Source organism: Dromiciops gliroides, chromosome 4, assembly GCF_019393635.1.
Source record: "Dromiciops gliroides isolate mDroGli1 chromosome 4, mDroGli1.pri, whole genome shotgun sequence".
NCBI lineage: Eukaryota > Metazoa > Chordata > Mammalia > Microbiotheria > Microbiotheriidae > Dromiciops > Dromiciops gliroides.
Window position 1 is genome coordinate 94,260,882 of NC_057864.1, and position 22,978 is coordinate 94,283,859.

Sequence of the window (22,978 nt, forward strand, 5' to 3'; positions counted from 1 at the left end):
TAAGCTTTTGTAACCTTGTGATGTTTAAAATCTAAGCGTGTGGCCACCTTAAATTAGAAGCTTTAGCACCAGTCTTTGGGCATTAAGCATTAGCAGCTTGCGCATTAAAATGGGAAGGTAGAGAAGCTGCCCAGACAGAATCATAATCAGAAACTACAGCAGCCCCAGTGAAATGGGTCTCATCTTTCATAAACAAAGAACCATCTGTATAGAGGACAATATCAGGGTTCTTCTCAGCCATATCAACTAAAGAGCAGTTAACACCTATAACATTACAGATGCTTATGACTTACTAAGTAAAGGGAATGAAAAAAGAGAAAAAAGAGAAAAAGAAATTGACAAAGGCTAAAGGGAGCACTTTCCTATCCAAGATTCTTTTTCTCCAATTTTGATAGCAGTAGGAGTTGTCAATAATACCTGAAAAGGTCCTTCCCAAGCAGGCTGGGTCCCACTGGGACATCTGCCAAATTCCATTATTTCACCACATTCCCCCTTTGTTTCTTCAAGGAACATGGAGTGTTTTTTAAGTCATCGGAGCTGAATAGTATATACTAGAAATGTCTTTGAAATTCATTCAGTCAAGACATACTTGTAATATATACAATTATTCCAAACCATACCCAGAGTAAGTGGACATCACAAGCAGAAAAACTAGACTATGTAGACCACATAATTCATAATTCTCTTTTCAACTTTTTTCCTTCATATTCCTCATTTCTCTTATAAATCATTCCTTGAATTTAATTTTTTAATGTTTGATTTATTTAAGAATTCTAATTGAACTTGTGCTCTGGCTGTATTTTTCTTTGAGAATTGCTTGTAGATATTTTGGAGTCATTTTCTTCTACTGGTTTTGTGTCTTGAGTGTCACTGTCAGTATAAAAGTTCATCATGGGGCAGCTAGGTGGTGCAGTGGATAAAGCACCGGCCCTGGATTCAAGAGGACCTGAGTTCAAATCTGGCCTCAGAAACTTGACACTTACTAGCTGTGTGACCTTAGGCAAGTCACTTAATCCTCATCGCCCTGCAAAAACAAAACAAAACAAATTGTTCATCATGGTGGGATTCTTCTTGTGCTTAGCCTTACTTGCTAACTTTGGAATTTATGTCAAAGGAAAGCTTTGTGCACTTTTAGAGGGAATCTAAAAGTCTGTGTGCTACTTCATCCTGGTTTGTGTTCTTCTGGGTCATGTTGCTGCTTTCTATGGGTATTGTGTATTGTATTTTTGGAAATTTTCAGTGCTAAATAAACTGCTTTGTTATTGTTGTCCAGTCATATCCAACTCTTAGTGACCCCATGGACCATATTGTCCTTGGGATTTTCTTACAAAGCCACATAGCTGCCTAAACCCAGGGCAAATTCTGTTTGCTGCTTTTGTAGTCTTATGTTTGCACGTTTCTTATCTAGGTTTGGGCCAGATCAAATAAAGCTGTGGACTTGTTCCTGATTGGAGCTCCAATGACTGTTGTGGGACCCAACCACCATCAACTAGCTAGAAGGCTCTTCTGGTTCAGAGATAGAACTGTAGTCTCTCCTTTGATTTGTAGGTGTTGATTCCTGAATCTTAAAGCAGACATACCATTAAGTCCAACTGCTTAACACTTTTTAACACTTATGCCTATAGCTAAAAGCTACAAGAACACCTTCAGCCTGTGAAATAGTTGTAATCTGTGAGGTAGCTGCAGCATTTTTAATAGCCTAAACAATGTTGCAATAGTCAAAGAACTGACTTATTAAATTGTACTTTTAAAAATGTACATGGTGGTGGGGGCGGGGCAGCTAGATGGCGCAGTGGATAGAGCACTGGCCCTGGAGTCAGGAGTACCTGAGTTCAAATCCGGCCTCAGACACTTAACACTTACTAGCTGTGTGACCCTGGGCAAGTCACTTAACCCCAATTGCCTCACTTAAAAAAAAAAGTGTACACGAGGGGCAGCTAGGTAGTGTAGTGGTTAAAGGTACTGATCCTGGAATCAGGAGGACCTGAGTTCAAATCTGGATCCAGACACTTGACACTTACTAGCTGTTTGATCCTGGACAAGCTACTTAACCCTCATTACCCCACCAAAAAATGTACATGAATCAATGATCTCATTGGTATCCTTGCCTTGGGTACAAATTGTAACCATTTCTTCCATGCTTGAGGATAATAGATTCATAGATTTAAAGCTATTAAGTACCATACATGGATCTAAGCAAATTCCTACATTTTATATTTAAGGAAATTGAGGCCCCAAATCTCTAAATGACTTGTGCAAAATCAACTACCTGATTGCCGATGGAAGCACTAATTAGAAAAAAATGGGAGGGAAGGGGACAAACACTTAAAAAAAAAAATATATATATATATAAACTGGGGAACAAAACCATAGAGTTGTTGAGCACATTCAAATGCCAAGTATTTGAATCTAGATTCAGTGCTCTTTCCAATATGATATGAAGTCTCTCCATGCAATTCTCATCCATGTTTTTCCACTCTCCTCTCTGGCCACCTTCCTTGCCACTCACTCTAAAGACCTTGATCCCACAGGATTTCCAACTTGCTGGGCCTCCACCCTCATGATTAGCAATTGACTCTCCCAGAACATCATTTCCAGAAAGCCCCAAACACACTTTACTTTACTCCCCTAACTCAGGAGGGCCTTTTCCTACCTTTCCACTTCATCTCCCTAATTCTGGAGCCATGAACTGTGACCAAATCAACTCTGCTATTGTAAATAGATAGGTTATTTCAACCTCCTATTCTGTGACCTTCTTAAAATCCTCTGAGACCAAAAAGCCCCTCTCTGGCCATTATTTTTATATGGGTTCTGTTTTTTCCTCATTAGAACATAAGATCCATGAGGAAAGGGACTGTCTTTGCTTTTGTATTTATATCCTCAGAGTTTACCACAAGTGCTCAGCATGTAGTTAGCACTACTTGAGAATTTGGTTCAATCATTCACAAATCCTTTATAGACTATCCATCGAACACACTGGGAGTCATTCTTTGATCCTTTTGATATCCTACAGGTACCAGAGTATCACTTGGGATGTTAACTTGTTTATTATTCTTGTTACATGACCATCCTTCATTGTTTCCCTTCTCCTTGGTGATATCTTTTCTACCACTTCTCCTGAATGAGTCATGGTTGGTAATATGCTGCAGCCTCCTTACGCCCACCACACAGCTTTTCATTGCCCTTTGAATTGCTTTTAATTTTGATTCTTCTGAGATCATGGTGTTAGTAATTCCTAGTCGTATAATATCTACAGGAGAATAATAAATCTAATGTGTAAATGTTTTTTAAAATGGCAAAGTTATACTCTAGAACTGCATCCTTACTATTTCCCTCATATCCTAAATCTCTTTATGCTTTGGCCTCCTTTACTAGATGTTGAGCCCAGAGTTAATAGGAGGAATTGTAATAGACTAAGTAACCAGGTAAAGATATAGGAAGGCATCTCAAGACACTGGCATGACCCCTTTAATACCAAGAGAAAATACTCAGATCTCTCTATGGTGCTCTCATATTAAAGAGATTGTCTGCAAATATTCAGCATCTTATACTCAATTTATAAGAGTCGACTTGATTTTGACAAAATGTCCCTTATTATTCTTGAACATATGAAACCAGGGTCACAAACAGCAAACTGTGCTTTATAATCTTGAAATGCACTTTTTATTTTTGGAACTGCTAGGATTTATGTCAGAGACTGTTGTTGGAACTAAAAGGACATCACGAAAGAACTAGATGAACAAATCAATGCTTTCGTTTAGTGTCTAAAAGGATAAGCCCCCCAAAAGGAAAGCCTGCGTGGATTAAATGCAAACATCTCAGGGATCAGGTAGCCTAGACAACAAGGGGAGGATGCTAGGCTAGTCAAATGAACCTATCACTGTAGGGCCTTTGCTGGTACCTCCAAAGTAGGGAAGTACTTTAACCCCTTCACAACAGACCTAGGATTGATACCTCCAACCCATGATATTTCTCCATCCTCCCTCACCCTGGGACTGGGACTAATGCCTCCAAAACAGGACTGGAAAGAGGCAGGGAAGGGATACGACCAGGAATGTACCTCATACACAGTGGTCGTCAGGCTAAAGCAGGAAGAGGAAAGGGAGTTAACAATGATCTAAGTTTTCTGGGTCCATACTTCAGGCAGCTTAGGGGTGTTTATCCCTGGGGAGGTAAAGGTGTTTTATAGGGAAGAAAAGGCCCCACTCAGCTAGGTCTAAATAGTTTGCCATCCCTACAGACACAAACAACAAAACAATAAAAGCAAAACAACTTTCAATCACCTGGGAAATAGGAAGTTTTTATACTGGAATTCTCTAAGCATTAATGTTTGTAGGTATTTGGGGGTACGGGGGAGTCAGAAGCAGGGGAATTAGAGGTTGAAGTGACTATGCCTAGAAAATCAACATCTCATTGGAAAGAGAAAGGGTAGGCCAGAAAAATCAGAGGTTTTGTATTTAGTATCCCCATGTAATTCAAGAAACATTGAGGCTAGATTTATGTTTTTGTAACCAATTTGGTCAGGTTCTAAAATTTGGTTGGTTATCTTGATTCTCATCTAGCTACATGGATGGGATCTGAAAACTGTATTTCCAAATATTTACCAGACATGTTTAACTTCAGAAAATTGCATAAATTAAGTCTTTTCGGTACTATCTGAATTCAGTCTATGTCAATAGAATCCTCAGAGGTCTCCATCCAGGTTTTGGACTTTTCTTTGTAAAGATTAATTTTTTTTTAAAAATCCACAACTTTAAATAACAATAATTGGTAATCATAATTCAGTGAACATAATTGAAGAAAGGGAATTCAGAAGGAAGATCATCAATCAAGCTTATGAATTGGGGTTGCTTATGAATAATGATCTATTACTCAAGCCATGAGAAATAAAGGTGTTTCAATGAAGAGTATTTATCACTTATTCTCCACCAGCTGTATTGGCTCCACACATCATTTCAAAACATTGACATATTGTAGAGCCTCCTAGGGAATTTGTTGAGAGACCCGTGATGGAATTTTAAAGAGGAATGAGCTTTGGGAATACACTAGTTGGGGGTAGGTAGAGGAGAGGATTAAAAAAAATCAACAATTGTACAGACCACGTATACTATTAGGTATGTTTCTCTTAGGAATCATTCCTCTAATAGGTAATCATGCATGTTGAAATTGCTCATATTACAGATTTCCCCAAAAGATATATTTCATTAATTCCCTAGGCTCACTTGTATCCGGCGATCGGCTGTTGGTGTGGTTGTTTATTTTGTAAAATGAAGCAGCAGTCCCTGTGGTAGCAGTATGTAATTTGCCATCAAAATTACATTCTCTGCCTATGGTAGAGTTTGTTGTTTAGATCTGAAGCTTTTATGTTCACGGAGGCCTGTGGAATTAGTGATTTGACCCTGTGTTCATCTTTAGTTTTTATATCTAGTTTTCATTGCCTAGACCCAAAGGTATTTTGTCAATCTTCAGGGTCAACTAGACTGTTTCTATATGGAAAGAAAATAACCACTGATTCCCTCAATTCTATCAAATACTAGCTAAACCCGTAGAAGGAGAAAAAACAAGTCAAATAGCCTTACAAGATTGGAAACATGGGACCATGTATAGGTGTTAATTCTAGGAGGAGAGATATTGACTTCTCCTATGCTTTTGAGTACCCTCTTTGTGTGGATGGACAAGGTTTGGCGGGTGTGCCCCCTTGAAGAGTACAGAAAGGTTATTCCTCACGTGCTTATGCTTAGTAATTGCTCCATTAATAGAGAGCTAGGTTGTCCAAGATGTTATGCCTCTGGTAGACATTACTGTTTTGAATGGTGCTGTATTTTTGTCCTAAAACTGTCCATAACACTGAATAGGTGGTCACAAGAAAGCAACAGAAATACAGAGATCACAGGGGAAGAATGGAAAAATACAAAGCCCTTTCACCAGTCCAGAATACATCAGAAGGAGGGGTAGGATCCAAGCATTCATTATACACCTACTATGTGCCAGGCACTATACGATACTTTTGATCATCACAAAAATCCTGTGAGATAGGTTAAGTGATTTGCCCGATGTGAAGTGGCGAGTAAGTGTCTGAAGCCAAATTTAAACTTATCTTCCTGATTCCAGAGCCAGTGCTACCTAGCTGCCCCAGAAAAAAAAGAAAAACTTTCTACATCCCTCTTAAATTTATACAAATGTTACAAAATCACCTATTTTGGGGTAATTTCTTTTAAAATTCCAGAAATTCCATCAGTAGTTTCCCAACACCAAATAGAACTTCTGCTAATATAAGTAGACTGAAACAGATTTAAATATTCATTGATAGCATTACATTATTGTTCTAAAAAAGATCAGGAGGGGCAGCTAGGTGGCGGAGTGGATAAAGCACCGCTCCTGGATTCAGGAGGACCTGAGTTCATATGTGACCTAAGACACTTGACACTTACTAGCTGTGTGGCCCTGGGCAAGTCACTTAACCCTCATTGCCCTGGGCAAAAAAAAAAAAAAAAGATCAGGAATCAGAGGAACTTGGTTTGAATTTCTACTCTAATCCTTGCTACCTGTGTGACTTTGAACAAGCTATTTGCTTTCCTAGGCTTTGTTCATCTGTAAAATGTATATTACCTTTATGGTCTCTTCCAGGTTTCATCATGCTTATTTTCTCTCTTAAATAAAGAAGAATACATTATAAGCTGAATAATCCTTTTAACATTAGAAGGACCAGAATTTATGAAAGCCTTGAAGGATCAGTTGATGTAGGTAATTTGTTTTTATTCATAGGACAAAGAAAATAGTAGAATAATTTTTTTATTTCAAAGTAAAATTATAATTTTTTACATTAAGCGATCATACCTGGTCCTTCTAGTGATAATTATTTCATCAATCCTATCCTTGAGATCCATGAATTTTAAAAATAGTTTAACTTCATTTCAATATAATTGATTTCATTTGTAATACTATATATTTTATGCTTTTAAAAACATTATTCTGAGAAGTGATCCATAAACTTCACCAGACTGCCACAACTACTCTGTTACATGAAAAACATTAAGGATTCTGTACATTTGTCAATGTATACCTTGCTATACTTTAGAAGAAAATAAAACTTCCAGAAAACTGACAAACATATTTTAAAAGACTGACATTATATGAAATGTTCTACATGCATAGTCTCTCATCTTTGCAAAAACAAAAACAAAAACAAAACGCCACCCAAAACAATCAAGGGGGATTGTCTTCTTCTCTTCTTTGGGTCTAAGGTTGGTAATTATTTACCAGCATCTAATTTTTATTATTTTATTATTTCTGTTTTTTCTGTTTACAGTGTTTTAGTAAGTGTATATATTATTCATGATTCTGATTTGTTAACTTTGTATCAGTTCATATATTTTCTCTTGTTTCTCTGTATTCATAGAACTCAGAATTATTCCGTAGTTTTTATGTACTACTAGTTTAGCTATTCACAAATTGATGGGCAATAACTTTGCTTCCAGTTCTTTTACAGCTACAAAAAAGCTGTGATATAAATATTTTGGTGTACTTGGGGGACTTTCTTTTCTTTTTCAACTTTCTTGGGTTATGCAACTATTAGTGAAATTTCTGTGTCAAAAGACCTGGATATTTTAGTTACTTTCTTTTTTTTTTTAACTAAAGAGCATTTATTGTATTCTCTACTAAGCCTTTGAGTTCTGAAGACAACTAAATTCTGGAAAACCCTCACACAGAAGGGTAAGTACAGTGAACATTATGAAGCAGATATGAACAGCAGGAAGAATTGTAACCAAGTGCTAACTGACCAAAGAGAAATTTTCAGCTACTTCTTAGTAAAAAAGAAAAAGAAAGTAGGGAGGAACAGGGGCTTCAGATTGAACAAGACAAAAAATCTCCTAGATTGTAACAAAATGGAAACAGGACTTTAATGATACAAAGCTTCCACTACAGAATGCTGTACACACCTGTTTTCCAAGCCCTCCCCCCATCCCCCCAAGGCTGCCACTTGGATTATTTGCCAGCTTGTTGGGCCTGCAGATGGAGAAGCACATAGATCTTCTCTTTGATCCAATCTTTGTTGTAGGGCTGATGTGTCTGAGTGTCCTCTCGGTACACAAGGCAGCTAAGATCTGCCAGATCATCAATGAAATCAAACAACTGACTGATGTCATGTGATGGAGGGACTGTTGGGATTCATTCTCTTCAGATGTTCTTCATACATTTTCCAAACTCATTCCATTCACTGATTCATAATCACCATAAGTTCGGCCTTCTGGCCTCTTGGTAGGTTGTACCAACAAAATGGTATGAGACATCGTGCTGAGCTCTGCCGCTGTCGCCACCACAGCCACTGCACACGAACTGAGCCGCAACACTGAACTGTTACTTTCTTAGAAAATGCCAAATTGTTTTTCAGAATGCTTAGACTAATTCACAACTTCACTTAACAATGTATGTTTGCCTATCTTCCTACAATTCATTCAACATTGACTGTTCTCCTCTGCTAGTTTGCTAATGGTGAAGCAAAACCTCAGAGTCATTTTGATGTGCACTTTTCTTAGTCATTTGGTCACTAGTAATTAGTCATTTTTTTCAGATACATGCTGTTTGCAATTTTTCTTTTGAGAACTGTTTGTTCATATCCTTTGATCACATCTATTGAGGAATAGCTTTTGGTCTTATATACTTATGTTGAGACAACATAGTGTGAAATCAGGAATACCTGAAGTCAAGTCCTGTCTCTGACACATACTGTTTGCTGATGAATCACTTCCTAACCTCTTGACATTTTAGGCAACTCTCCAAAATTATAAATTGTAGAGAAGTTATTGATCTGTATTATTAAGAGTTTCTTCCCTTGAGAGATTCCTATGCTAATGAAATCATAAGTTCAGGCCTTATCCTTGTATTTATGTTGCTTATATATATTTTAGCTGAAATATTTAGTTGAGTTGAGTTTTTATGCTAGTTGAATTAATTTTGTTGTGCAAAAGCATTTCAATTTCATACAATAGTTTGTCCATTTTTTTTCTTTTGAAGTTGCCTCTATTCTTTGATTTGTTAAAAAGTTATGTCTGAAAAAGGTATCTGAAATTCTTTTTCTAAGTTTTTTTTTAATGGCACACCCTTATTCAGGGTATACATCTATTTTTATTTTATTTTAGTATATGGTATAAGAAAGCAATATAAATCTAATTTTCCCAAAATGAGTTCCAGACTTCCCAGAAATTTATGTCAAATTGGGAGGTTTTTTCCTGAGGTAATTTATGTTTTCAGGTTTATTGTGCAATTATTTTTTCTGATTCTTCTTTGTCTTGGAAAACCCTTAAATGGATGTATTAGCTATACCTGTAGGTTTTTTCAGAAAAATAATTTAAAACAGATTCTGCCCCTTATCACCAACAAGTCTAAAGTCTATGAGGTTCTTTATATTATGTCATTTCTGACCCTGTTGGTCATTTTGGAATGAAAATCTGAGATGGGAGAAAGAATAGGGGCCTATTTCATTGACAAGTGGCTTAGATCCGCTGTTCCATTTCTGGGCAGAGAGAGACTGGTATAAAAATAGTCAGAACTCTTCATTTCCCCTCTCTTCTCTCTCTTTAATATAGACCAGAGATAGCTAGAGGAGGCCACTTGCTACAGCTTGGGAAGTTGAGTGAAATGGCAATACTACTTGGGCTAGAACCAAAAGATAAAAGGTATGGGCATTGTTCTAAGCTTTGATCAAGCTTGGCTAAATTTAAGGCTAGAGCCATAATTGATAGTGGAGCCTAAGAGTCCACTGCAAACCAGGGGTGTGAAAAGGAAGAATATTGGGTTCCCTTTTCCCATCAGGAAGCTAGAGACAACTCCATAAGTCTTTGGCTGAGGAATTTTGGTTACTGGTGGTGGTGGTGTTGGGATATATATGTGTGTGTGTGTGTGTGTGTGTGTGTGTGTGTGTGTGTGTGTGTGTGTGTGTGTGTAAGTAAATGAGGACATAGTCAAGGCTTGAGTGGACATTGCTGATATTGGAGAGAAATAGATGGAACTCCAATTTTTTTTCCCTCCTATGGTCTGTTGAAATTTTTCTCTGAAAATCTTAGTATCAAAAAGTTGATGATAAAAACTTTATCTTTGCACTTGAGAGCTGAATATTGCTTCCTCTGTACATTTTTCATTAGTTTCAAGAGTTTAATATATTTTCTAAAAATTGAACAAATTCTTGTGACCTTCTAACTGTCACATACAGCATCTGCACAGAGAGTTCTCATGGAGCTGGGTGTCAGAACAAGGTGGCGGAAATCTGTTCTAAAAATATGTTGATCAGTTGAGAGAATCAGGATATGCAGAGAGTACTGATAGAAGCAGGAAGAAAGACCAAAAAGAACTGCCTTTTAATTTAGAAAAGAGAAGGTTACAGGACTCCTCAACTGATAGATACTTTGGTCCTAGAACAATGCATTGTGCACAGTAGATGCTTAATGAAATTTTGTTGAATGCACAAATAGTAAGAATTATTATAATATGCTATACGAAGTCATTTTTAATTGCTATTCATGAAAGGAAATGCAGTCTTGAGCTGCATTAAGAGATGAATGACTTCCAGGAATAGGAACGTGATATTCCTACTGTTTTCTGCTCCCAGAAGACTGTTATCTGGAGTATTCTTTTCAGTTCTAGATGCCACAGTTTAAGAAAGACATTGATAAACTGGAGACTGGGATAGTTCGGTAGTGAAGTGGATAGTGCATTAGGGCTGGAGTCAGAAAGATTCATCTTCCTAACTTCAAATCTGGCCTCAGACACTTACTAGCTGTGTGGCCCCCAGCAAGTCGCTTAACCTTGTTTGCCTCTGTTTCTTCATATGTAAAATGATCTGGAGAAGGAAATGGCAAACCTCTCTAGTATCTTAGCCAAGAAAACTCCAAAGAGGATCACAAAGAGTCAGACATGACTGAAAACAATTGAACAACAAAAAAGCTACAATTTATCCAGGAGGACAACCAGAATGGAGGGATTTGAATTCATATCATTTGAGAATCAGTGGAAGGAAATGGGTATATTTAGCCAGAAGAAGGGGGTAATCTTCAATTTTCTAAGAGACTGTCCTATGTAGGAGGGATTAGCCATATTCTATTTGACCCAAGAGGACAGAGTCTGGAGCAATAGGTCAGTGTTATGGGGAAGTCAATTTAGGCCTAGTATCAGGATAACCTTCCTAACACTTAGAGCTAGAAAGATGGGTTATTTCAAGTGTTAGTGATTTCCTCTCTTTGGAGGTCTGCAAGAAGACACTGGATAGCTACTTGTTGAGTATTTTAAAGTTGGAACTCCTTTCATTTATGGGTTGGACTAGATGGCCAATGAATTCTCTTTCAGCTCTCAAATTCTGTGACTGAGATTCTCCATCTAAGGACAACTTAGAAGGAAATAGACATAATCCAAACAAAATCATTTTTAAGCCATTAAGCACCTACTACCTCTGAGGAGTATGATCTGCTGAGAATACAAGGGCATGTAAAAACATTCCCTGTCTTCTAGGAGCTTCCGTTATGTGGTTGAGATATAACATGTTAAAAAAAAAAACAACTTGAAGAAAGAGAATTATCAATGATGAATACCAGGAAAGGTTTACTACAGGAGGCAGTACGTGAGCTGAGCCTTGAAGGGAGATAAGGATCCTAATAGGTGGAGGTAAGGAAAGAGTGTATTCCAGGTATGGGCATCGAAGCAGGAGATGACATTCAGACATGATAAAGATAGGGAATTTAACTTGGTGACATGAAGAAACTTTCTAATGACATAGATTGTTTCTTTTTTTTTTTTAGTGAGGCAATTGGGGTTAAGTGACTTGCCCAGGGTCACACAGCTAGTAAGTGTGTGTTAAGTGTCTGAGGCCGGATTTGAACTCGGGTACTCCTGACTCCAGGGCCAGTGGTGCTCTATCCACCGCGCCACCTAGCTGCCCTGATTGTTTCTTTTTTCTGAATAAAAGTATTTTTATTATTTTCCAGTTACATATAGAAATAGTTTTCAACATTTGTTTTTATAAGATTTCCAATTTCAAAATTTTCTCCCTCCCTCCCCCACTCCCCTAGACAGGAGGTAATCTGATATAGGTGATATATATAATAACATCAAACATATTTCTGCATTAGTCATGTTATAAGAGAAGAATCAGAGCAAAAAGGAAAACCCTCAGAAAAGATAAACAACAGCACCAAAACTAAAAGAAATAGTATGGTTCAATCAGCATCCATACTCCACAGTTCTTTTTTTTTTCTGGATTTGGAGATCCCCTTCCATCATGAGTCCCCTGGAACTCTCCTGTACCATTGCATTGGTCAGAAGAATCTAGTACATCACAGTTGATCAACACACAGTGTTGATGATACTGTGTACAATGTTCTTCTGGTTCTGCTCATCTCATCATCAGTTCATGCAAGTCCTTCCAGGTTTCCCTGAACTCCTCCTGCTCATCGTTTCTTACAGCACAATAGTATTCCATTACATTCATATACCACAGCTTGTTCGGCCATTCCCCAATTGATGGGCAGCCCTTTAATTTCCAATTCCTTGCCACCACAAAAGAGCAGCTATAAATATTTTTGTATATGTGGGTCCTTTTCCCTCTTTTATAATCTCTTTGGGAAAAAGACCCAAAAGTGGCATTGCTGGCTGGGTCAAAGGATATGCACAGGTTTACAGCCCTTTGGGCATAATTCCAAATTTCATAGATTGTTTCTTTCAAAAAAGTCTTACTGTAATGGTGAAATGGTGCCACTAACAAACAAACAAAACCCTTACCAACATTATATCATTGAATACTTGGTCATCTCGTATTGTAGCATTCATGATTACCATATGAAAAAAGACCACCAAGAAGACAGTAGTAGCTTATGTACCAACGTTAGTTACAGAAAATGAAAGAGAGGGAAGCACTATGGCATAATAGAAAGAGTGCTAGATTTGGAGTTAGAGAACCTGGATTTCAGTTTCAGCTCTTTCATTATTGGAGTGATCTTGACCAAATCCTCTGTGGACTTCAGTTTGCTTATTTAATCCCCACAACAACCCTAGAAGGTAGGTGCTATTATTACCCCCATTTTACAGTTGAGGAACTAGGACAGACAGAGATCAAGTGACTTGCCCAGGATCACACTGCTAGGAAGTATCTATGACCTGATTTACACTGAGATGAGGCCCAGCACTCTATCCACCTCCTCATCTAGCTGCCTCAGGCTTTTGCAGCCCTTTTGCTCCATTCAAAAAGCTATGATTCCTTTGTGTCTTCACTTGGTCCTTAGTTAGCTGGCTGCACAGCCCTAATCCAACCTGGAAAGTGGGAACTAAACTAGGGGTGAGAAAAGTGGGATTGGAAGTCTTTTTCCCCCTCTGACGTTTAGTTATGTGCACTTATAAAATAAACAGAATCTAAAAATGAGTAGGGGTTGGAGATGAAGTGAAAAATGGTGGAGTATAAAGCAAATCTGTGGAAAACTTAACAATAGACCCAGCTGAGAAAGATCTTTCCAGGGAGCCTTTCTAGATGAAACTTAAAACAGAACAACAAATAGATGGAAAATGGAGCAAATCTACATGTATTTCTAAAGTGACCTATTTTCATCATCCATGATATTTGGGTCACCACATTTGTATTATAATATTTCAGTCTCCAGTGTTAGAGTATGGGTACTTGGAAATGTCAAGAAAATTTAGTTGAAAACAATAGCTGGGATAGATTGAGTGTACAGAGAAGTATGTACATCTTGGGGTGATACAATTTGGAAAGCATTGAGGGATTGAATTTCAAGGTATCTGAAATAGAGGAAGATCCTGAATTGGTGGGGAGATCATATATGGTATTATTAATGGAAAAGTTAATTGAAAGGATCATATGCTTACTTTCTCATTTCTATAAAATCTTTATTAGAATGTTTTACACATGCATTGAAGGAAACATTTTTAAAACATTGAATTTGATTCATCCTATGTCCCTCCAAACCCATGAGCATTTCTATATGTAACATAGGACAGAAAAAAGGATTGCATAGGAAGCTATATTTGATACTGTTTGCTTTTTTAAAAGTATATAATAAATTCAACTTATTACTCTCAAAACTGTCTTCTTTTCCTTTCTTCTTCACTTCTATTCTCATATGTACAGTTAAATACACACACATAGTTTTTGGTTCTTTTTTCTTTTTGGCACCACCATCATTACTTCAAATTTCTCCTAGATTCGCATATTCATTCATTCATTCATTCATTCATTCATTCATTCTCTCTTTCTCTCTCTCTCACTCACACACACACACACACACACCTGAAGAGGGAAAAAATCCTATTTTGAATAATACGTATAATCAACCAGAACAAATCCATACATATTAAAAATGTACATTTCATTCTGCAACTTGAGTCCATTACCCCTCCATAAGGAGGTGAATAGCATACTTCACCATAGGTCCTCTGGAGATGTAGTTGGTCATTGCTTTGATTAAAGAAGTTGCTTTTCTTTAAGTAGGACTTGTGGATGCTGGCCTCTATTGAGAGTATTTTGAGGCCATCGTCCTTACTTTAGCATTCCCTCTTTCCTGGCTCTTTTGTTTCTGGAGATTTAATCAGCCACACCAGGTTAGAATGTTTATCTTGTTTTTAGTGTAGAAACAATAAAATGAGCCGTTCTCCATCAATTTATGGAATTTATATTAAATAAAATATTAGAAATTATTGTTCAGAGACCTGGTTAGGAAAATTCCTAACATTAAGGCAGAGATTTGGGTCGTGGCTTAATTTAAATTTAGGTTTATCTATAGCTCATTCCTGGCCTCATAGTGGAGACAAAATTCAGGTTACCAAAAACTTTAGAGCAAAGAATAGAACAAAGTCTGTGGCAGTATCTGTTAATAAACAAATACTTGAGGAAGAGAAGTTGGAGAAAGAATATTTTTTCCCTCAGTCCTTAAAGAGGCAGCTATAACGGTAGCCTCAACCTACTGCTCCAAGATGCCTAGAGATAGACCCTCTAGATCTCTCCCTTATCAACTGAAGTTCAGCTCCACTTTTTACTTTTCTTCTTTGATCTATTTCTCCTTTGCCACCAATTTCCTGAGGTTCCCATTCTCTCCCTCCCTTCCCCTTCCCTTCCCATTCCTCCTCACCCCTCCCTCTCTCTCCCTCTTCTTCTTTAGCAACTTACATTTCTTTACCAGGCATCAGTCCATGCCTTGCCATAATGACTGTGAAATTTACAATGTTATCATTGTATAACTTGTTCTAACTGTTTCTGCTCCCTTCATTTTATATGAGTTTATACTTCCCAGGCTTCTCTGGTTCATAATTTCTTATGGTGCAATAATATTCCTTTACATACATGGATCACAGTTTGTTCCTTAAGTTCCTTAAGTTTTCCCTTTTCTTGCTTTTCTTTTTTCCCTTCTTTTAACACCCACCCCACTCCAGTACCAGGAAGCTTGTTTTGCTTGCAACTATTCTTTCTTCAGTATTATCCTTTCTCTTAACAATTCCCTATCCCCATCTGTTTCACGGCCAATCAGGTTAGAGTCATCCTCAACAATTCACTCTCCCTCAACCACCATCCTCCTACTTTCACAATATCAAATCATTTGCTAAGTCTTGTTCATTCTGTCTCCATAACATGTTTCACAAATTGTGCTTCACAAAATCTCTTTTTCACCCCCAATATGGTCTCTACCCTAGTTCAGGTCCTCATTATTTCTCACCTGGACTATTGTAGCAGCCTCCTAATTGGTATTTTTGCTTCATGTCTGTTCCCTTTTCAATCTAGCTGCCAAAATGATATTCTAAAGGACAGGTTGCACTATGTCACTGCCCTTCTCAAAAAAGCTCCAGTGGCTTCCTATTACATCTAAGAAAAAATACAAATTCCTCTGTATGTGATAAATCTAGGTCCAACCCAATTTCTAGACTGATTACACATTAATGATACTGTACATGCTGGTTGTCCCTTCAGGATGTGTGCTTTTTAGGGGCAGAGATTATTTTGTTTTTGTCTTTGTACTCCCAGCATTTAGCACAGGGCATGGCCAGAGTGTGAGCTTAATAAATATTTGTCGATTGGATTGCTTGGTACACAAAGATCTTACAAACTGTCATGATAATTACAAATCACTAATGTAACTTTGTTCCTTCACATCCTTGGATTGTCAATATCAAGAAAGGTGTAAATCAAGGGAATGTATGGCTATTCAAGATTCATCCTCTATCTTTTTTTTTTTTTTTTTTGGTGAGGCAATTGGGGTTAAGTGACTTGCCCAGGGTCACACAGCTAGTAAATGTTAAGTGTCTGAGACCGGACTTGAACTCAGGTCCTCCTGACTCCAGGGTCGGTGCTCTATTCACTGCGCCACCTAGCTGCACCATTCATCCTCTATCTTGAAGGATGCTCTATATACATAGTAGCAGTAGAAGAAAGATTGATTCACTTCAGATGCTGAGGTTCTCTTGATGTTTCTTTTTGTAGATCATGTTGTACTGATTTCATCAAGCCCTGAAATGCTAAAGGATCTTCTAAATGAAATCCATGGTAAATTGAAAGAGATCAACCTGTACTCCCCATAGGAAAACAAAAGGACAAAGAATTGCCCAATGGGGACACACAGCTGGATGAGTGGGCAACTAAATTAGTCTATCAGTACATGAATTTGGGGCCCTGCAGATAGGCAAAAATCTGACTCTTCTAAGAGAAGGGTAGCTAGGTGGTACAGAGTGGATGGAGTGCTGGACTAGAAACACAGAGACCTGGGTTCAAATCTAAACTAAGAAATTTAATGCTATATTTCCTGGGCAAATCACTCAACTTCAGTTTCTCCCCTGTAAAATGAAGATAATAATAGCACTTGCTCCCCAGAGTTTTTGTGAGAATGAGATAATTATAAAGTGCTTTGCAAACTCAAAGTGCTATCTATATACATGCTAGGGCAGCTAGGTGGTGCAGTAGATATAGAGGGCCGGACCTGGAGTCAGAAAGATTCGTCTTCCTCAGTTCAAATTTGGTCTCAGACACTAGATATAAGTCACTTGGGCAAGTCACTTAACCCTGTTTGTCACAGGGTAAAATGAGTTGGAGAAGGATATGGTAAACCACTCTAGTATCTCTGCCAAGAAAACCCAAATGGGGTCACAAAGAGTTGGATACAAATGAAAAATAATGGAACAGTATTGTGAGATTTAAAATTGGATATTAGATCATAAATCTCCCCTACTTAACCTTTCCCTTAATTTATCTCCCAAACTAGTAAATGGAAGCAGCTTTTGGTTTTCTAGATAGACCTTTTTATTTATAGTTATGATAGTCACAAGGTGATGTTGATTAGAAGGATAGGAAAGTAGAAACACAATACAAATCGTCTTAAGCCTAAGCTTAGTCTATATTCCTTATAAAAACTCACCAAACCGAAAAAAGGCCACCTTTGGAGAGAGAGTCTGTGCCGCGCCGTCAGGAGTCCCGCCAAGCAGGCAAAAGGGCTCCTCTCCTTCACTCCACCCTGGAAGTCCAAAAAACCCCGGCAGGCAGTCTGACATGCGCAGCAGGCGCACTGTACCTGGCAGGCAGTCTGACATGCGCAGCAGGCGGACTGTACCCGGCAGGCAGTCTGACATGCGCAGCAGGCAGACTGTTCATCTCCTCCCCAAAAGGGTGGTCCTTGAAAAACTGGCGTCTTTCAGTTATCCTAACCGACTGTTAAAAACTTTCATATTTTACCACATTTCCCCCCTTTGCTTCCTCAAGAAACGGAATGTTTCCTTGATGGAACAGTAAAAAGAACATAATAACTTTTGCTGACTAATAATATGCGAACAACAATACAGAAAAGGAAGAGAGGAAAGTTTTTGTCCAGAGGGGCGATTTTTTTTTTTTTTCCTCATGAACCAACGCTTTGACATTAGTCTTGCAAAGGGAGAGCCTCTGCAGAGAGTACATGTTACAGATAGTATATAACAGAAAGGAGATAGTAAAAGCTAATAAAGCAAAACAGTTCATATAAAGTCTCTGAGTTCTCTTGTCTTCTTGAAGTGGTAAGATGTCATCAGGAGGAAACTGGATTCTGGTCTGGAAAACTGGATTCTGGACTCTGGTCTGGATTCTGGATTCTGGTCTGGATTCTGGACTCTGGACTCTGGTCTGGAAAGCTGGATTATCTTCTTTAACTGTTTGAATTGCTGTATTTTTAAAACCTTAGCATAGCATTGTCAATGATCAAATTAATAAATTCCATTACATTCCCTCCTTTATATGGTTAGACTTGTAATAGAGGGTTGAGGTAGTTATGCAATGTGTAACACTTTTTACCACCATGTGTCTGGATCAAAGCCAAATTTAGTATGTGTTCATGACACCTGAAAATGTTATGGAAAGGTTATCATACCATATCTCATGGTTCTGAAACAGCCAGTGATTGTGCTAGGCCACAGGTGAATTCAACTGAGTGAGATAAAAAGATAAATAAGTTCAGTTAAATTAGGTTAAATTAGGAGGGAGAGAGGATGAATACTGGACTGTGCCTAGTAATTGTGCTCTACATAGTCACCATCATAAGCAAACCATGGACTTACGTATACCTGTCTCTCCTTTTGTTGCACATATATTCTCTCCAGGGCCTGCATCAGAGTTCACAGCAAGTTAGTCTCTGAAATGATAAGTTTCCATATTTCTGAAATCTCATTAATTTCACCAAAGACAATATGATGGTAAAAATGTGTGCTATGCTGCATAACCGAGAATATATTAGTGATATATACAATAATTCCAAACCATACCCAGAGTATAATGACATATAAATAATAAACGAATGTAAATAGCTGATTATATTAGACATTGTTACATAATCTTCTTTTAGACATTATTACATAATCTTCTTTTAGCAAGTAGACCATATCATCTTATACATGAATTCTCTAGTATAACAGTAGCAGATACTTAAAGTGGTGATTAATTTATCAAAAAGAAATAAGACTTCAATTAGCAAGATTCAATATTCAATGTTTTCAGTGAGGTATCAAGCAATTTCTGGTACTTTTTAGTTAAACAGAACAACATACAAGAGAAAGGAGAAAAATAAATAAATAAAACAAAACTCATTAGAACTCATGGTTCTCTCAAAAAGAAAGAGTAAATAAAAAAAAAGAAGAATTCTGGTAGCTTCTGAGGCCCGATAGCCTCACCCACAGCATATACTTAAAATGTCTTTGAATAATCACTTAGTTTACAAAATTTAGTTTTAAAGAAAAGCAAAAGAAACAAAAGTAAAAAAAAACCAAAGCAAAACCAAAAATAAAAAATAAAAAGCAAAAGATTCGCTAAGCACCCTTTTGTGCTCTTAAAGAACTTAAAGGTGCGGTCAATTCCAGGTCTTTTCAGTGCCTTTCAAAAGTCAAAACAAAAACATATTTTACCACAGTATACATGCTAGTCATTAGGGATGGGCTGTATATAAATGAGATAGTACCCGTAAAGTGCTTAGCACGATGCCTAGCACATAGTATGTGCTTAAGAAATTATTCTTCCCTTTTTCTTTCAACCCCAAGATTGTAGATATGATTCTGTGATGCAACTCTTGCCTTCAGTTCACAGTTTGATGTTTACAAGGCTAGATTTTGACAACTGTTTATTGTCCCAAGGAAGATGGCTGGGGCCACATGGTTTGAACAGACAGGCTTTTTATAGGCATTGTTAACAGAACGATTTATGGTATACACATTTACTCATTTACGCTTCACCCCCCTTTTTTTAAATGATGCCCTTCAAATTGCAAAACAGCACTTTACTAATGTTACATTTCTTCTTAAAAACATTTTTATTCTGAAATTAAACACCAAAAAGAGCATATTATATATATGAACACAAACGATTCTATAGCAAATTACATATCACCATTTCATACTGATTTTTAAAAATGGAATAAATTCTACATGTTACTTTCAAAACTATCCTGTTTCTCTGTGCTTCCATCTGAACTTCCTTCTGTCCTCTTGAGACTTAAAAAAATATTACAATGGCTCTCTTTTTGTGTCGCTGTTGTGATCTCCTTATCCCTTTTAACCTCCCCCCAAAATAGATGAAGAAAAAGGGGGGGAAACCATTGTTTTTTGTTTGTTTTTTGTTTTTTTAGTGAGGCAATAGGGGTTAAGTGACTTGCCCAGGGTCACACACAGCTAGTAAGTGTTAAGTGTCTGAGGCCGGATTTGAACTCAGGTACTTCTGACTCCAGGGCCGGTGCTCTATCCACTGCGCCACCTAGCTGCCCCCAGGCGGAAATCATTGTAACCAAAAAGCATAGCCAAGCAAAATGTTATCCACGTAGTGGCCATATCCAGAAGATGTATATTTTTGCATCTTGTGATCTTGTGTCCATCACCTTTCTGTCAAAAAGTTGTCATAGGTCCTCTGGACACATAGTCATTGAATGGATCAGAATTCTGAAATTGTTCAGATTTGGATTTCTTGACAATGTTGTTATTTTTATGGTTCTGCTCACTTCATTCTACATCAATTCAAGCTACCCAGGGTTCTCTGTAATATCTCCCTACATTTCTCAAGGCAAGATAATATTCCATTACATTTGTATATTATAATTTGTTAAGCTATTCCTTAATTTTCTAAAAGGAGACAAAAATGCCTCAGAGTCTAATTCTTTTCTTCTGTCCTCTCCTTCCCTTTTAATTCCCCTTTCACAATCAGAAAATGTTTCACTTATGGCTATATCTCTTTATTTTCTTTTCTGACACCTACAAGAAAAATAAAAAGGTATTATCCTCCCATTTAACCCCTACTCCCATACCTATTTGTTTCCCCATTCTGTGAGTTTGTGTTTAGCACTCCTTTGTCTGTGAGATTCATCTGATGCCCTGTTCTGATAGCCCTTCCTCCATGTTTGTATCCTCTTCTCACACATCCGAATGATTAAAAATAATGTTACATCTCCTTCCTCCATTTATTAGTGTATTCCTTTTATTCTTCCATCCCTTTTTTCCCCTCTTCATGCCCTGAGAACAGAACCATTCCACCTCCTAGACCTCTGTTTTTCTTAATTCCCTAAATACCCTTTGAAGACATTAACATCCTCAAGGAACATTTGCATCTTTCCCTCATTAATATTACATCTTCATTCGGATCCTTCTCATTGCTCAAATAATTTTTTTCTAGGTTTCTTTAGAGTACTGAACTTGTATTTCAAAGTTGCCACTCAACTCTTTTCATCAGATTTTCTTCAAAGTCCTTATTTCCATTAATTCCCCCTGTATGATTATATGATTATACCGACTTTTCAGGGATAATTAGCCGTCCCCCCCCTCCTCTCTTTTCAGGGCATGAGGGTTAAGTGACTTGCCCAGGGTCCCACAGCTAGTAAGTGTCAAGTGTCTGAGGTCAAATTTGAACTCAGGTCCTCCTGAATCTAGGGCCCGTGCTTTATCCACTGTGCCACCTAGCTCCCCAGAGCCTATCTCTTCTGCCTTTTGTAATACTGTTTCCCAAAATCTCCTCTCATTTATAGTAGAAGCTGCCAAGTTTCATGTGATCCTGACCCTAGTACCCTGGAATTTGAATTGATTCTTTGAGTGATTGTAATATCTTTTTCTTTTTCTTTTCTTTTTTTTTTTTAATATGCAAACTGTGGGTTTTGGCTGCGACATTCCTAGGACTTTTCCTTTGGAGTTCATTTCAGGATGTGAATGATAGATTCTTTCTATCGTTTCCATATGGCTCTACTTGATTTAGACAGTTTTTACTTATATTTTCTTGAAATTCAGTGTCAAGGTTTAAAAAAAAACAAGGTTTTTAAGAAATACACTTATTCATAAATAGTCTCTTTTTTACCTGTTTTCTATGTCAGTTGTTTTTGATAGAAGATAACTTACATTTTCTTCTATTTTTCCAATTTTTTGTTTTTGTCCTAATAGTTCTTTCTTTCTTATGGATTATATCTTGATTTATTTGTTTGGTCTTTTCTAGTTTTCAGGGATTCCATTTCTTGAGTAAGATTTACCACTTTCCCTTATAAACTTACAGATGAAAAAACAAAGTGTTAGAGAGATTAAGTGACTTGTCAGGTATCACATAGGTAGTAAGTATTAGAGGCAGGATTTTAATCCAAGGCTTTTGACTGCAAAGCCAATGGAGTCCCATTTACCCTTCCTATGAGAATTTGACTGCTTTGGTTGTTTGGATTATTTTTTAACCTTCCTAACCTGTAATCTCTAAGGTTCCACTAATATTCTATGACTTCACAATTATATCTGCATATAATTTACTTCTTTATTCTACTAGGCTTCTAACACCTTCCAAACCTATCTTTTAATTTTTAAGGGATGGTACTTTTTTTTCTTTTTCAGAACATACAATTTTTTAAAAAACCCATAACCTCATGAGGTTTTCAACAGAACTATATAAACAGTTTCCCCTGAGTTAATGCATTGATTGCTTAACAGGGATTTAATTGACTACTATATACCAAACACTGTGTTAAATGTTGGGGATACAAAAATTAAAATGATATATTCCCTGCCATTAAGGAGCTTATTCTATTAGAGAAAACTATATTGTGTATATACCAATATGTATATAAATATACATTTTATTTATATACACAAAATAGATGAAAAATAATCATGATGGGGTTTTTTTTTGGAGCGAGAGGAACAAGCAGCTGATTATATGATGTACAGTTCTCATGAAGAGGGGATGCTTGAATTGAGCTGTGAAAGAAATTAGGGATTCTAAGAGATGGAGGTGAATTAGCAAGTACATTGCAGGCATTGGGACAATCTGTGAAAATGGCTTTAGAGACAGCAGATGTTGTGTGGTGCTAATGAACAAGAAGTCCAGTTTGGTTGAATAGCAGAGTGAGTGGAAAGGAGTAATCTTTAATAAGTATATAGATGTTGGTTGAGGCTAACTTGTGAAGGTCTTTAAAGACTAAACAATTTGCATTTCATCCTAGAACTAACAGGAAGCCATTAGATCTTATTGAAC

At 37.3% G+C, this 22,978-nt stretch overlaps 1 protein-coding gene and 1 pseudogene across 1 annotated transcript in view; one reads left to right on the forward strand and one right to left on the reverse strand.

The window, feature by feature from the left end:
• The window catches only part of CRB1 (crumbs cell polarity complex component 1), a 312,251-nt gene that overhangs the window by 34,147 nt on the left and 255,126 nt on the right, over positions 1-22,978 (forward strand). The gene's annotated exons all lie outside the window — the stretch shown is intronic.
• On the reverse strand, positions 7,987-8,291 carry LOC122754570 (annotated as a pseudogene).